The sequence below is a fragment of the Meleagris gallopavo genome, chromosome 4, assembly GCF_000146605.3.
Source record: "Meleagris gallopavo isolate NT-WF06-2002-E0010 breed Aviagen turkey brand Nicholas breeding stock chromosome 4, Turkey_5.1, whole genome shotgun sequence".
Taxonomy (NCBI): Eukaryota; Metazoa; Chordata; class Aves; order Galliformes; family Phasianidae; genus Meleagris; species Meleagris gallopavo.
Genome location: NC_015014.2, coordinates 43,941,393 through 43,950,563, shown reverse-complemented (window position 1 = coordinate 43,950,563; position 9,171 = coordinate 43,941,393).

The following is a 9,171-nucleotide window of genomic DNA, read 5'->3' as shown; positions in this document are numbered from 1 at the left end:
GGGTTTTGTTTTTTTTTTTTGGTCCTATTCTCAGTGGCTGTGTCAGATGAGATGATCTCTCTTTTTCGACTTTCTTCTTCAACCTCTTTCAGGCATCACAGCTCTTTCACATTTAAAATACAAATGCTATTACAAAAAATGTGTTGTGGTAGTGGTTTCATACTGATAGTAGTGTGATGGAGTTGAGCTGTCTCTCTCAGTATTCATCCTCAAAAGAACAGGGGAAGAAAAAGGGCTCATGGGGTTGAGATAAGGATAGGGATATCACAAATTATTGTTGCAGGCAAAACAGACTAAATGTATGGAGATTAATGTGTTTTTTTTGCCTGTTTCTTACAAACTAGTGCAGTGAGAACTAAAAGTCAACTAAAAACGCCTCCGCCCTTTTCTACCTCCTCACCCCAAGTGATGCAAGGAATAGAGGAGGGTGGCTGTGGTCAGTCCATAATGCTTCATTTCTGCTGCTCTTCCATGGTCGCTCTGCCTCTGCTTCATGTGGAGTCCCTCCACAGGATGCCATCCTTTCCAAACTGATCTTGGGAGTTTCTCACAGGCTGCAGCCCTCCAAGTTCTGCTCTAGGGTGGTTCCATGCCTTAGGGCCCATCCATCAGGAGCAGACTGTTCTAGCACAGGTCTCCAAATGTGGCAGCTCCCTCAGCCCTCCTGCCCCACCAAAGGCTCCTCTCCCCAGAGCTGCAGCTCCAGCTTAGGGCTGCGCCTGCATGGCTGTCCATGGGCTGCAGCCTCCTCTGAGGTACATCCACTGCTGCATGCACCATGGGTTCCTCCATGGCTGCACATGAAGATCTGCTGTGTGTGGTGCCCATAGGCTATAGGTGGATAGCCTGCTCCACCAAGGACCTTCTGGTGGAGGAAACTTCTGCTTCATGCCTGGAACACCTCTTACCTTACTTCTGCACTAACTTTGCGGGCTGCAAGGCTACTTCTCTCATATTTCTCACTCTTCTTTTTCAGCTGTTGTTGCACACTAGTTCTTCCTTCTTTTAAATCTGCTCTCCCAGAGGTACAATGAGTGTTGCTGATGGATTCAGCTCTGTTTTGGAGCTGTTTGGAAATAGCTCATATCTGACACGGGACAGCTGCTGGGCACTGCTCACAGAGGTGTCCCTGCAGCCCCCTACTAACAAAATATGGCTATGTGAGCCCCATACAGTTGTTGTCATCAGTATTTAATGTTTTAATTGGCAAATCAACGTATTCTTCTAAAGAATGAACCATCTTAGGTTTTACTTTCCACCAACCTTGCCTAAATTAATAGCATTTCTTTTCAAACTGTTGAGGGATTACTACAGTCTAACTTGAAAATCTAGCAATTACTTCAATTGCAACTTCAAAGATTTGTGTGGTTGGAAATTTAGTTTGTGCATGCTTAATGTATTGTAATCCTGAGTATGTTTACTTATCTCATATTAGAATTATGCAGTTTCAGTAAGATTTACTCAAAACTGAAGTAGCAAAACAAAATTTTTCTGGGGACATTCTCAGTCTTTGTTCATAGCTTACATCTGAGAAGTTCATTACAACAAAAATAAAAGATTTCTAGCCAGTGCAAAATAAACTATTGGTTCTATACCACTCTCTTCTATCACTTAACAGTGAGTAGTGGCCCATTAATTGTTCTGATTTTTTTTTAAATTCCAAAACCAAAATGTATCATGAAAGTAAAATTTAAAATTTGAGTAGTTTTATGAACTTAGACCTAGTTGAACTTTGAGTCAGACACCAACTTCTGATATCTGTAGAGTGTGGCTAAGGTTATTCTCTCCTGAACTGAAAATGTACTACGATTTCACAATCAAATGTTTGTAAAAATCTTTTAACTTCTGTGTATGCAGCTGTCAAAGTCTCACATGAGCAAGCAGTTGTTATATCTTACCAGAATCTCTCATTTGGCATCATTGCTTTTTCCTGAGTACATGATAAAGTTCTGTCGTCTATTGATTTTCTTCTTTGAGGTATTAATAGTTATGACTTCTATAGTAAAACTGGCATTTTAAATATTTCTGTACAATCTTGAATGTACTGGTCATTTTGAACTTCGTTGCTTTTTGCAATCATGTAACTTTTTGGTTCTTGACTGTGGGTTTGTTTGTTTTCTTAGTCAGAGATGGCTGACAAAAGGAACTTAAACTGCAGCTTCTCTTACCCATAGCAATATTTGATTTGTATTCATCGTAGGCTGGAATACTTGTTAAGTGTAGATAGGTCTGAGGTTTTGTGTCATAACATATAATTTTTACCTACAGGCTTTTATAGCATATTAAGTTAATGCTTGCAATGCTAAACAGAACTATATAAAATACATCATTATAAATTTGATAGCTGCTGAAGTACAAGATGCTTAATAGTATAACACATCTACTGAAAAAATGTGCTCTCTTGCATTCTAATAATTAGGTAATATCTGCCAGTGTGCTAAACAACGAATTTAAATAAGTGACTCCCACAGCTGCCTTCATAAATCATGGATTCAAAGCATTTGTTATTGTGAAATAAATTCCTATTTGTCAAGTCTGTCTACTTTCAAATGTTATATTCCAAACATGTAGTGATTCTTTTGTTCTCAGTTTGCCCTGGTAAAGGCTTCACTTTGCTCAATTTCTACGTCATGTCAGCAGTACTTTTTATAAAATAGGCTAACTAGACCCAAACTGCCATGCAGAAAATTGCTCTGGGCGATGCAGAGTAATTTTTTTAATAACTCAGCTGAACAATTCTTTATAAAATATAGGCTTATTCCAGAATATTGATGCGAATGTGAAAAAGCAGTATATCAAGTCTTACTTGGTTCTGATTCATTTTCTCTTCTGAATTTTTTTGTTCAGACTTCTTTGTAAAGCTGTAAGTATTAATTACCTGAAATAAAGACTAAATAAGAGAGATTATATTTGGAAGAAGACAATTAACATGCACCTTTTTTCCATTGAGAAAATTCTAGTCTAGATGTGGGTTTTCTGTTGTGATGAAGTTACTAAGGTAGCTTGTAGAGGTGTGGGGAGCAGAGAGATTAAATACAAAAAATAAGTCTTGGGAAAAAAAAAGTTAAAGAAGGAATGTAAATAAGCTTTCTTCAAGTGTTGTTTGCTTGAATTCAGATTTCTTAAAAGCTGGATTAGTGATGTTCTTTTTATCCCAAGAGTAATGTTGATATGTAATACGTGGAGCTGTAGTATGTAATAAAGTTTAAGTTTCAGTATTTAAAGCTTTAGATTATTAAACTGGTATCTTAATGTAAAACAGAATCACAGAATTGTCAAGTTTGGAAGGGTCCTATGTTAATCTCATGATCTAGTCTAACTCACATGCTAAATCGGGCTCCCTAAAATAGGCTGCACAAGAAAGCATCCAGGTGAGTTTTGATTATCTCCAGAAAGAAACCACCTCCTTGTCTGGGCAATCTGTTCCAGTGCTCTGTAATCCTCACAATTAATGAAGTTTTTCCTCATGTTCGTATGGAACTTCCTACGTTCCAGTTTGTGTCCATTGTCCCTTGTTCTGTTGCTTGATGTCACTGAAAAGGCTGTAAATGCTTGACTCCAGCCTGTTAGATATTTATAAACTCAGTTAAAGGAATAATAGAAGTTCTATAGTGAAAATATAGTTCTTCCTTTTTAATGATTTAAATAATGACACTTTACGCTCTCACGGAATCGCAGAATGGCCAGGGTTGGAAGAGATCTCAAGGATCATGAATCTCCAACCCCCCTGCCAGATGCAGGACCACCAACCTCCATATTTAATACTAGACCAAGCTGCCCAGGGCCCCATCCAATCTGGCGTTGAACACCTCCAGGGATGGGGTATCCACAACCTCTCTGTGCAGCCTGTTCCAGCACTCACCACCCTCTCTGTAAAGAACCTAAAAGAACCTCTCATATAGTTTGGTACATAAAATTGGCTTCAATAAAGAATAATAATTAAGGCTTTGCTGTCACATAATTACCAAATCCAAGGCATACTCATATTTGTGTGACTGTAATACATGTAATGAAAAATTGTTTATAAAACTATGGTGGTAGTTCAGAATTTTTGAAATGGTTACTTTCTTTTCTACCCAGGCATCCTTTGCTTTTTGTGATCATCACTCAAACAAGCAGTAAAAGCAAAGTCTTTAATACTAATATGACTGTTGTTCTGTAATGGCAATTGGAGCTATATTCCCTACTGTCATTTTAAGTCAGCTATCAATCTTCCTTTCAGTGATCCACTGTTTACACTAAAAAATGTAGTTGAAAGGGGATGAGAGACCCACAGTTGTGATCAAGTAATAGTTTTTTAATTTTTTTTTAAATTGGTTTGTTAATTCGTACTGTATTCACTCAAATACTAACTTTTAAAATAAGTGTTAAGGTTATATGCAGGCTATGCTTTCATTAATGCTAAAAGCGACTCTGGTGGGAATGATTCGTCTGTTTTTCCTGTTCAGGCTGTATCTAATTTGTCAATTATATAGACTTATAGGGAGGATCATTGCACACTGTTCTAGTTGAAGAAGCCATATTTAGGTCTGTTAATGCAAAAAAAACCCCTACAACAGTTATAAATATTTTAAGTTTCCATGCTTAATTTTGCTGGTCATGCCTGCTTAGTATTTCTCCTTCCCTAGTTACTTAGCATTTAAAACAATGCTCCAAATATACAAATATTCCCATTATACCTGCACAAGATTATGTGCAGCTCCAAAAAGTGATGAAAGTTACTCTGAAGCTTACTGTTAGTTGTGAAACCTATAGTTGAAATAACTTAGTATTTCCCTAAACTGTGTGCAGCTGAATCAGGGGCTGCATCTACTGTTATTGAGATAGGTAGTTACACCAAATTCAGGATTGTTCTTCACATTCCCCCATTGCTGTTAATTGGTATGGGCTCCAGTAATTTGGAATCAACATAGTTCATTCTCCTGTTTTGGTTTCCTGATTAGAAGTTTGGGTTTCCTGACTACATTTTGCCTTCCATATGGTAAGCAAGTAGAACATATTCCAAAACAACTAGTAATAGTTGAACTTCAGTTGTTCAACTTTCACTAATATAATTGATTTCATGCTCACCTCTGGCTGAAATAATGTTTGTAGGAATGTCATTTTTCTCTGAGATTTTTGCCTTCCTTTTATAAGTTGATTTAAAAGTTGCTAAGTTGTTAAGCAAAGCATCACAGCTACAAAGTTTCCTTCTCTTAGGCTGGTTGGCTAATCTGTTGTGTAAACTTCTCACTGTACAAGCATCATGTTTCAAAGATGCTGAAAATTTTAATTTTATCTCTGTTAAAGTCTCTCACATGTATCATAATGCCCTTTCAGGGAGAATAAATTTGATGCATGCCAGTCTTTTAGGTAACTTGGGAATTCAGTGTCATAAAGGTAAAAATTATTTTATTCCTAATGAGAGTTCAGGTCTGATTTTTTTTCCTCTTAAATTCACTAAGCAGTGATTAATCAATGGATTTCTGTATTTTCTGTCTTGTTATTATTTAGTAATTAATAAATTATTTAAAAAAATTAAAAAAGATTTCTCTCAGTAGGATAATTTCTTGTTCAGTATTAAAGCTACATAGCTGAGCAGAGATTTCACAGTTTTTGGATTTGCAGGATCACCTCTACTAAATAATTCCTTTCAGAACACTTCTAGATGCTCCAAATAGTACAGTAAAAGCTGTTTAGAGGCAACCAAATTAGGTAGTATAAACCAGGATTTTTATACCATCTTAAATTATACCAACTACCTTTCCCAGCCAGTTAGATGGCAAAACTAAGCAGCATCTCTTCACTTTTGCTCTAGGCGTGGGAACCCAAATCGTATTCTGTACTCAGTTCCAGATGGACTCTGGAAGTCAGCCAGCACAGTCTGTCTCAGCTAACCAGTCCTGTGAAATCTGGCTGCTTTCTCTGAACTGTTTTGGTTTGAGGCAACAGTGAATGCAGCAGAGAGCTCAGGCATGGAAGATATAACTCATATCAGCTAATTAACAAGTGAATTAAGGAGTCTGTGTGAGATTGTTACGCCTAGCTACAGTACATAATTTTTTAAGATTGTCAATGTATTTCTTAAACATGGAGGAAATTATGCATAGCATTTAAGCCACCTAATCAAATGTGGCTAATATGTTTTACAGTCACATTAGGTAAGAGGTCATCTCAACGTCTGTACTAACAGTCAAAGCAAGGATGTTGGGATTGGTTAACATATAACAAGTTTTATTTGGGAGGTCCAGTGCTGAGTTTCTAGATTGCCTGACTGTTCTGTACCATGCAGAGCTTGAGCATAAGCTGAACAAAATTACTAAGCGAATAGACACTACCTCTAGTAATTTGGTCTATGTCTCACAGTTTTTGTGTATGCACTGTAACTGTTTTCTTAGTCCTCATCTTGTTGATTTGAAATTAGATTTCATGTAGAGGATAGCCATTGCTTAGAGAGAGTACATACTAGCAACACAACAAATAAAATTTTCACCAGAGTGGCCTTCTGTTGGCTTTCATTTGATTGGAGATGTTCATGGAGCTAGTAGCTTTCTAAAGTTTATTTTCTGTGGGTTAAAGCTAAATTAAACTGATCTTATTTAATTCTTAAATAAAAGAAAGATCCCTGAAAAAAACCTACTGTTTCAAGTATTTACTGCACATTTCTTGCTGTAGTGATATATTTTCAGTTTGTCAGAAAAAATATATCAAGTTTTAAATTAGGACTGAGTTTATATTTATTTTGTTTTTAACACTACATTCAGCTGTGAAGCAGTTAAGCATCATTTGCAGATATGTCTTTTTATTACTGCATATCTTTAGTAAAAAAAATATTACTGTAATAAGCATTTGAACATTATCGTAACTTTGGAAATGAGTATATGATTAGATTAGTCAAAGGTTTCTGAGCTCATTAGTAAATGGAGTCACAACTTAGTATGTTTTTTCTACTTTTGATAGAGATATTACTTCAAATATTTATTTACTTTTTCAGTATTAAACTCCTTAAGATAAACTCATAGCCTACTGGGTTCTTAAGTTAAACTTCTTATTTGTGAGTATGAACACAACAGGTACTATTACCTCGTAATAAATACATTTTAGAGAGCATGCTCCAGGTGAAACTATGTTGTTCTTTAGAAAGCATGATATGTAAACAAGAAGCTGCAATGAAGGAGTTTGAAAGCTATGAGCCTGAATGTGTTTCACTGTTCCACTGAATCTTCCTGGAAAAACTCATACATAATCATGAAAACAAACAGTAAAAATTTATCCTAGTGTTTGACCTCGAAGTGTTTCTTTACCGAATGAATTATATTTCTCCATACCATGTTTGACCTTTTTCTGCATAAACACTTATAGTGATAAAGTACGTGAATAGTATTGTGAGAGAGTTTTAAAACTTGTGCATTTTAAGAATTTAAGTACTGCAGACAGTCAAGGTACTTCTAGATGTTAATTTAAAAACATAAAGAACTCTGGTGTAATAAAGTATTCTTATTATTGTTTATTTGCTCTATAGATTAAGAGAAAATAACAAATTGTTACAGCTAATGTAAGTTCTTGGCAAAATTGATTGACTGTAATTGAAGTAGGCCATTCTGAAGACATACTTATAATTAAGTAATCCATAGCTTTGCATGATGTTCCTCTTTTTGATTAATTTCATCCTGAATGTTAATGTGCTAAATTAAGATAAATTGATAGTGTTTTATCCCGTTTGTGTAGAGTTTATAAATTTATTTTGCAGTAATTAACTGGTGTGTTACTTTACTTCTTTCTACTTACATTAGCCTGAATTTGGCTTATTATCCTTTCCAGGGGATAATCTTAATCTTGAGATTTCTTCTACGTGCAATCTAAATTTGATATATTAATGTATGAAATCTTAAATCATGAACATTCAAAACTGAGTTTGGATAGAATTTAGTCCACAGAAAGTAGTTGGCAGAAAATAGGTTTAGATTGGGTATAATGTGATAAAACCTAATGTAGGCAAGATGTAATCGGAATATTTTGTTTGTCTGTCTGTAGCTGAGTTCTCTGCCATCTTTGTTGTCATGTGGATGTACAGCTGTTTCACAGCAGGCCTCCCATACAACTGTAAAGCATGCAGATGCGTTTTTTTCTCCTCCACTTCAGGAGATCAGCAAGCAGTTTCAGAGGTGATCAGCTAGTTAGTCCTCACCTCCTTTGATTTGTCACCTGTTTGCTTTTCTGTGCAGTATCAAATGAAATTATTGCACAAAGCCAAATGCAGTGAGCAGGGCCTTGTGATATCTTTCCTTCCCAGCTTGCTCGGGCTGAAGAAGCAGGGTTCCTAAGTCCCTGGGATGCATCCTGTCCCAGTGGCCAAGCATGTACCATAGAATGCAGATACACACGGCACTGACAGGCTGCCTGTTTGAATCTGTACAGAGAACAGTGCCTTAACCAACACCTGCCTTAAAGCAGAGCTCATGTACACATGGCCAACACTAGCAGTCTAATCCTGCTTTTCCCTTTTCATCATCATAAATGCTTACTGGTGGTCACATATAGTGCTCTGCATAGTCGCTTGGAGTAGTAGCTGGCCACAGCTCCCAGTCCTCTCCAGTTGCTGAGCTATGGCTCTTATCTCCAACTGCTGGCACCCAGGCATGTTTTCTTGCTTAGCAGCTCCTCCGGACAGAAGTTCTCTAGCAGTCGCATGCACAGAATACAGAACACACAAAAACTGTCCTAGTAAGAGCTGACTAAGGAAGGAGATCAGGCTGTGGGGATGAGGCAGGGCTCAGTCAGACAAAGGAACTAACATCCTGCTTACATTCAGCAATCTCCTCCTGCCCCTTCTTGCCTTTTTCCCATGCTTGCTCTTCACCCATCCACTTTATCTCTTTTTCTTTGCTTTTCTCCTCCCAAATGAGCAATCTACCCCATTCTTTATATCCATAACCACCACCTTTTGCTTTTCTGATACTGTTCTGTGAGTCGTGCTTGTTTTACAAGATTTAACTATCCAAAAGGCCCTGAAAGTCCTCCCTAGGGTTAATTTGTGAATACTGGCTGTCTCATATAACTTCACCATAGCCACATGTGATATCAAGCTGTTCCTCACAGTACTGCTGGCAGCTTTTATCAGACACTATTCTGTCAGACTCCTCCTCTGCTGCCATCTGTCACAAGTCCACAGATTGTAACAGAATATCGGTG